The following is a 6,656-nucleotide window of genomic DNA, read 5'->3' as shown; positions in this document are numbered from 1 at the left end:
GAAACTACAGCAACCAAAACAGCATGGTACTGGTACAAAAACAGACACATAGACCAACCGAACAGGTTGGAGAACCCAGAAATAAAGCTGCAAACCTACAATTCATCTGACCTTTGACCAAAATCTATAGTAACAAGCAATGGGGAAAGGACTTCCTATTCAATAAATGATGTTGCGATATCTAGCTAGCCATACACACAAGATTGAAACTGGACCTCTTCCTTTCACCAAACACAAAAATCAAATTAGCTCAAAGACAAAAATATGAGACCTAAAACTATTAAAACCATAGAAGAAAATATGGGACATACCACTCTGAACATGGGCTTTGGCTTGGCAAAGATTTTATGACAAAGTCTCCAAAAGTGCTTGCAACAGAAAAGGAAATAGACAAGTGGGACATCGTTAAACCAAATAACTTCTGCACAGCAAATAAAAACTATCGACAAAGTAAACAATGTACAGAATCGGAGAAAATATTTGCAAGCCATGCATCTGACAAAGGTTTAATATCCAGAAACTATATGGAACTTAAACAATTCAGCAAGTAGTAACAACCCCATTAAAACATGGGCGGAAGTGTGGCCTGACCATGGGGAAGCAAAAGAAAACAAGGAAGTATGTGACCATGAAGCGAATGCTTAGTCTCAGAGATCAGAAGCTTAAAGAAAAGGGTAGATTAAAACCTAAAAAGAAAAGAAGGATTCCAGCATGTTAAAGGAAACAGAAGTTCCTCAACACCCTTCCTGCTTATTTTCCAATATAATACACAGCTGGGCCCACCTTTCCACATCGTCATTGATACCAACATTATCAACGTTTCCATAAAAGCCAAACTGGACTTAGTGCAGTCAATGATGGACTGTCTGTATGCCAACTGTATCCCTTGTATAACTGATTAGATAATGGCTGAAACTGAGAAATTGGGGCAGAAGTATCAAGTGGCTCTAAGGATCGCCAAGGATCCAAGATTTGAACGTTTACCATGTACACACAAAGGAACCTATGTAGATGACTGCTTATTACAGAGAGTAACTCACCATAAGTGTTACGTTGTGGCCACAGTTGACCCGGACCTTAAAATAAGAATCCATAAGATTCCTGGAGTTTCTATCACATACATTTCTAACCATAGATACAATGTTGAACAGATGTCAGATGATTATGGAGCCCCTTGATTTTAATTCTTACAAGACACAGTTCCTCTTTCTTCAACCAACTTTCTCTTGTTGCCAGTTCATTACACATGCAATAGTGTGAATTATTATTCTGTTGATCTGTTTGCTCTATTATGAGCTGAGGATGATTAAATATGCTCACTCTTTTTTTTTTTTTTTTTTGTGATGAGGTGATGAGGTTTCACTCGTGTTGCCCTTGCCCAGGCTGGAGTACAGTGGTGCCCTCTTGGCTCACTGTGATCTCTGCCTCCCAGATTCTGTCGGTTCTCCAGCCTCAGCCTCCTGGATAGCTGGGATTACAGGCACGAGCCACAGTGTCCAGCTAAATTTTTTTTTTTTTTGGTATATTTAGTAGAAACAAAGACTTTTTTTTCCCCCTCGGGATGGAGTCTTTCTCTATTGCCCAGGCTGGAGTGCAGTGGTGCTCACTGCAACCTCCGCCTCCTGGGTTCAAGAGATTCTCCTACCTCAGTCCCCGGAATATCTGGGATTACAGGCAACTGCCACCACACCCAGCTAATTTTTTGTATTTTTAGTAACTTTTGGATTTTTACTACGGAAAATACCCTTCAGCCTCCCAGAGTGCTGGGATTGTAGACTTGAGCCACCGTGCTTGGCCTGCTCACTTTTTGATGCTCTTTTGAAATTGATATTTTGTCTCATAAAAATTTTAGGCCAGGCATGGTAGCTCGTGCCTGGGATCCTGGCACTCTGGGAAGCCAAGGCGGGCAGATCACCTGAGGTCAGGAGTTGAGAGCAGCCTGGACAACATGGAGAAACCCCATCTCTACTAAAAATACAAAAAAATAAATTGGCCATGTGTGTTGCCTTGTGCCTGTGGTCCCAGCTACTGGGGAGGCTGAGGCAGGAGAATCACTTGACTCTGGGAGGCAGAGGTTGCAGTGAGCTGAGATTGCACCACTGCCTGGGTGACACAGTAATGCTGTCTCAAAAAAATAATTAATGGCAATCAAAGGGTACAAAATTTCAGATAGGAAGAATATGTTTTATACTTAGTTTGAGTTATGTTATACAGTGTGATGCATATACTTAATAATGGAGTATTTAATTTCAAAGTTGATGTTCTCATCACATAAATATATTTAAGTATTGGATATGTTAACTAGCTTGATTTAATTATTCCACATTGTATCCACAATTTATGACATCATTTTGTAACCCATGAATTTATGTAATTATAAATTGTCAATCTACAATAAAAATCCTTTTTGTTGCATCTTTTTAGGAAAAAAAATGGGGAAAGTATGTGAACAAACACTTCTTTTTTTTTTTTTTTGAGACGGAGTTTCGCTCTTGTTACCCAGGCTGGAGTGCAACGGCGCGATCTCGGCTCACCGCAACCTCCGCCTCCTGGGTTCAGGCAATTCTCCTGCCTCAGCCTCCCGAGTAGCTGGGATTACAGGCACGTGCCACCATGCCCAGCTAATTTTTTGTATTTTTAGTAGAGACGGGGTTTCACCATGTTGACCAGGATGGTCTCGATCTCTTGACCTCGTGATCCACCCACCTCGACCTCCCAAAGTGCTGGGATAACAGGTGTGAGCCACCGCACCTGGCCTCTAAACACTTCTTAAAGGAAGATATACATGCGGTCAACAAGCATATGAAAATATGCTCATCATTACTAATCAATAGAGAAATGCAAATCAAAACCACGATGAGATGTTGTCTCCTACCAGTCAGAATGGCTATTACTAAAAAGCTACAAAGTAACAGATGTTGGTAAGGTTGCAGAAAAAGGAAAATGCTTATATATTGCCAGTGGACATGTAAACTAGTTCAGCCCCTGTGGAAACAGTTTGGGGATTTCTCAAAAAACTTAAAACAGACCTACCATTTGACCCAGCAATCCCATTACTGAGTACATACCCAGAGAAATATAATTTTACCAAAAAGACACAAGCATGTATATATTTATTACAACACTATTCACAATAGCAAAGATATAGAATCAACCTAGATGCCCATCAATGATGGACTGGACAAAGAAAATGTGGTACAAATATATTATGGAGTACTATACAGCCATAAAAAGGTATGAAATTGTCTCCTTTGCAGCAACATGGATACAGTTGCAGGCCATTATCCAAAGCAAATTAACACAGGAACAGAAAAGCAAATACCACAATGTCTCACTTCAAAGCAGCAGCTAAATACTGAGTACAAATGGACACAAAGAGGGGAGCAATAGACACCAGAGCCTTCTTGAGGGTGAAGGGTTGAGAAAAGATTGAGGCTAAAAACCCTACTTATTGGGAACTATGCTCATTACCTTGGTGACCAAATCATCTGTACACCAAACCCATGCAACATGCAATTTTTCCATCTAACAAATCAGCACATGTACCCCCTTAACCTAAAATAAAAATTGAAAAAGGAAAAAAAAAGATACACTGGGCTACAAACGTTTTGGTTTTTGGTGTGTGCAATTTATTGACCATTAATTCTTTTCATTAAGAAAATACCTTAGAAGAGGCGGGTTCAGTGTTGGAAAGAAAGTTACATGTATCGTGTGGGGGACTGCTAAATGTGAGTTTGCTTTGAGACATTTAAATGGCAATTTCAGTGTGATGATTGGGTCTGGCTTTCTATGAAAGGTTCTTCAACAGAGATACAAGTCTTTGAGTCATCATATATGGGATTTATTAAAAACTTTGGAAGTGATTAAGACAGAGGAAGCAACTCACAAATGTATAAGCCTGGAAAATATTAACTGTCACTAAGCCCCAAAAGAAGTTACAATTAAACTAAGAATATTTTTGTAAACATATTTGTTAAATTTTCTTCTGAAAAGATATATAATAAGTGGCTTTAAGTAGATAGAGGTTTATTTATTTATTTATTTATTTATTTGAGGCAGAGTCTCACTCTGTTGCCCAAGCTGGAGTGCAGTGGCATGGTCTTGGTTCACTGCAACCTCTGCCTGCAGGGTTCAAGCGATTCTCCTGCCTCTGCCTCCCAAGTACCTGGGATTACAGGCACCTGCCACCATGGCCAGCTCGATTTTGTATTTTTAGTAGAGACAGGGTTTCACCATGTTTGGTGAAATATTTCTTTCTTTCTTCATCTTGCTAAACCATTTAAAATATCTTTCTTCCTAAATATGATGAAAGACCACCAATAACAATCAATTTATTTTGGTAGGGTCTTACTATTCTTAAACGATTTGGCTTAAGATCTATATAAGTTTATTCTTCATAGAGAGATAAAAATATTTTATATATTACACCTCCTTATCTTTAAAATTAACTACTAAATTAAATATAATTACTATATCACTTTTCATTTGTATTACAACTTTCTTGTCAAACATAATAGTAAATTTTATTTTTATGATAGTAATTAGAGTCATACTTTTATTTACAGATTCAACTTGTTACAAATTATAATCGAATTTTCTGTGTTATGTCTGTACTGTCAGAATTTAGACAATGAGAATCCTTTTTAACTGAGCTCAATTGTTCTGATAGCACTATTCTAGATATCTTTGAAATCCTCCTCACTTTTGGGCAGCTGTAATGTGTTCCACATCACAGGATCAGCTATTACTCAAATGGATATCACAGAAGAAGAGAAAAGTTATTAGAAATTAAATTCTTCTCATTTGAGGTGACCTATTAGATGTTTCCATGAGTAAGTCTGGTAGTAGGATGGAATTGGTGCTGGGCCAAATTAGTGCTAGAACTAGAAAGGATACTACTTTTAAAAAGAGTATAAATTTACACTTTCCAGTTTGTTGTTATTAAATCTTTAATTTTATTTTGATGTGAAGTTCATTTTATCAGTCACATGCAAACTTAGATTATTATTCCTTCCCCAAAGTTTTAAATATGCCCCTATTTCATTTGTAATCCTTCCATCTCATTGACTTCCATTTTAGAGTCACTTCAGTCTTTCACTACTTGTTACAGTAGAGGAAAAAAATATCATCTAATCTGTCTGTTTCTCTGTCATCTTACTGATTGCTAGTTAAATTAAACATGTAGAAATAAAAAGTCTGTTTTACTTTCACTTTGTGGACGTGAAGTAAGTTATAGTTAAGCAGAGATTGAAGTAATTATTTTTAAGGTAAAATGTTAAAATGTACTGTTATAATTAAGTTTTGTGGCATAATACAAATTCATTCTTTAAGTTAAGGAAAAAGTAAACTCATTCTAAGGACAAATTGTTAACAAATATAATTCATGACACCATTAGTGTGCTGTTACGAAACACCATTTGTTAATTTGGAGGTCTCAATGACCATTGTGCATATGTGAAATGCAAATACATAATTAGTTAATTTTAAATCATTCTTTTAAAGTATTTATTGGCTATGTACCCCATGTCAGATGTTCTTTAAGGTCTAGGGAAACAATAATAAACAAGACAATTACATTGCACACTGCCTCAAAGTTAATGAACAATTGAAGAAACCTTCAGTTAAATAAGTGATTATAATGTAACTTGATACATGTTATGATAGGAGAAACTAGGATTTTATGGGATCCTATGAAAATGGAACAAAACCTTCCTTAATAATGGCTTTTTTGAGAATGACACCTTTAGGTTCAGAACTAGAGAATAAATAGAATATAGCCAGATAGAAAGTGGAGTTTGCTTAGTGGAAGAGATTGCCTCGAGGATGGCCATGTGGTCCTGGGGCCAGAGAGTGAATGACATCTATTTGTAGGAGTTAGACTTTACCCAAAGGGCAAAAGTAAGTCATTGAAAGGACTTAGGTAGTAAATAATCAGATTTGCACTTTTAGAAATATTACTTATACTGGAATTTGGAATTGTAGAGGGGCAGGGTTAGAAGAAACAGCAATCAGAAGGCTATTTAGGAAGTGCAGTAATGGAAGATACAAGCCCAGAACACTGTGGGGCAGGTGGTGACAGACAGAAGGACAGAAAATAATTCACATTTAATCCATCAAAAAATATGTTGATTTTTTTACTGACATGTAATAATTGAACATATTTATGGGGTACAATGTGATGTTTTGATACATGTATACATTGTGTAATAATCAAATCAGAATAAGCGTAATGACAAAATCAGAATAATTGGCACATCCATCACCTCAACATTTATCATTTCTTTGTGATGAAATCATTTAAGATCCTGTCTTCTAGCTAATTGAAATATACCGTGCATTGTTGTTAGCAATAGTCACTCTACTGTGCAATGGAGTATCAGAACTTGATCCTCTTATATAGCTGTAACATTGTACCTGTTGACCAATGTTTCCTCCTCCCCTCTTCCCCCTATCCTCCCCAGTCTCTGGTAATCACTGTCCTACTTTCCACTGCTCTGAGATCAATTTTTTAGATTCTGCATATGAGTGAGATCATGTGGTATTTAACATCAGAATGTTTCCAGAATCTGACCACTTCTCACTATCTGCCCTTCCACTATCTTGGTATAAGCCACCAACACGCCTCATCTCAATTATTGCAATAATCGCTTAATTGG

The 6,656-nt window shown here is 37.1% G+C and overlaps 1 pseudogene; it reads left to right on the top strand.

Moving 5' to 3' along the window:
• The first annotated feature begins 582 nt into the window (after positions 1-582).
• Positions 583-1,178, top strand: LOC100407784 (rRNA-processing protein FCF1 homolog pseudogene; annotated as a pseudogene).
• The last annotated feature ends 5,478 nt before the right edge of the window (positions 1,179-6,656 follow it).

The sequence above is a fragment of the Callithrix jacchus genome, chromosome X (genome assembly GCF_049354715.1).
Source record: "Callithrix jacchus isolate 240 chromosome X, calJac240_pri, whole genome shotgun sequence".
In the NCBI taxonomy this organism is placed as follows: domain Eukaryota; kingdom Metazoa; phylum Chordata; class Mammalia; order Primates; family Cebidae; genus Callithrix; species Callithrix jacchus.
Note: the sequence above shows the minus strand (reverse complement) of the source record. Positions and strands in the feature narration are given on the sequence as shown.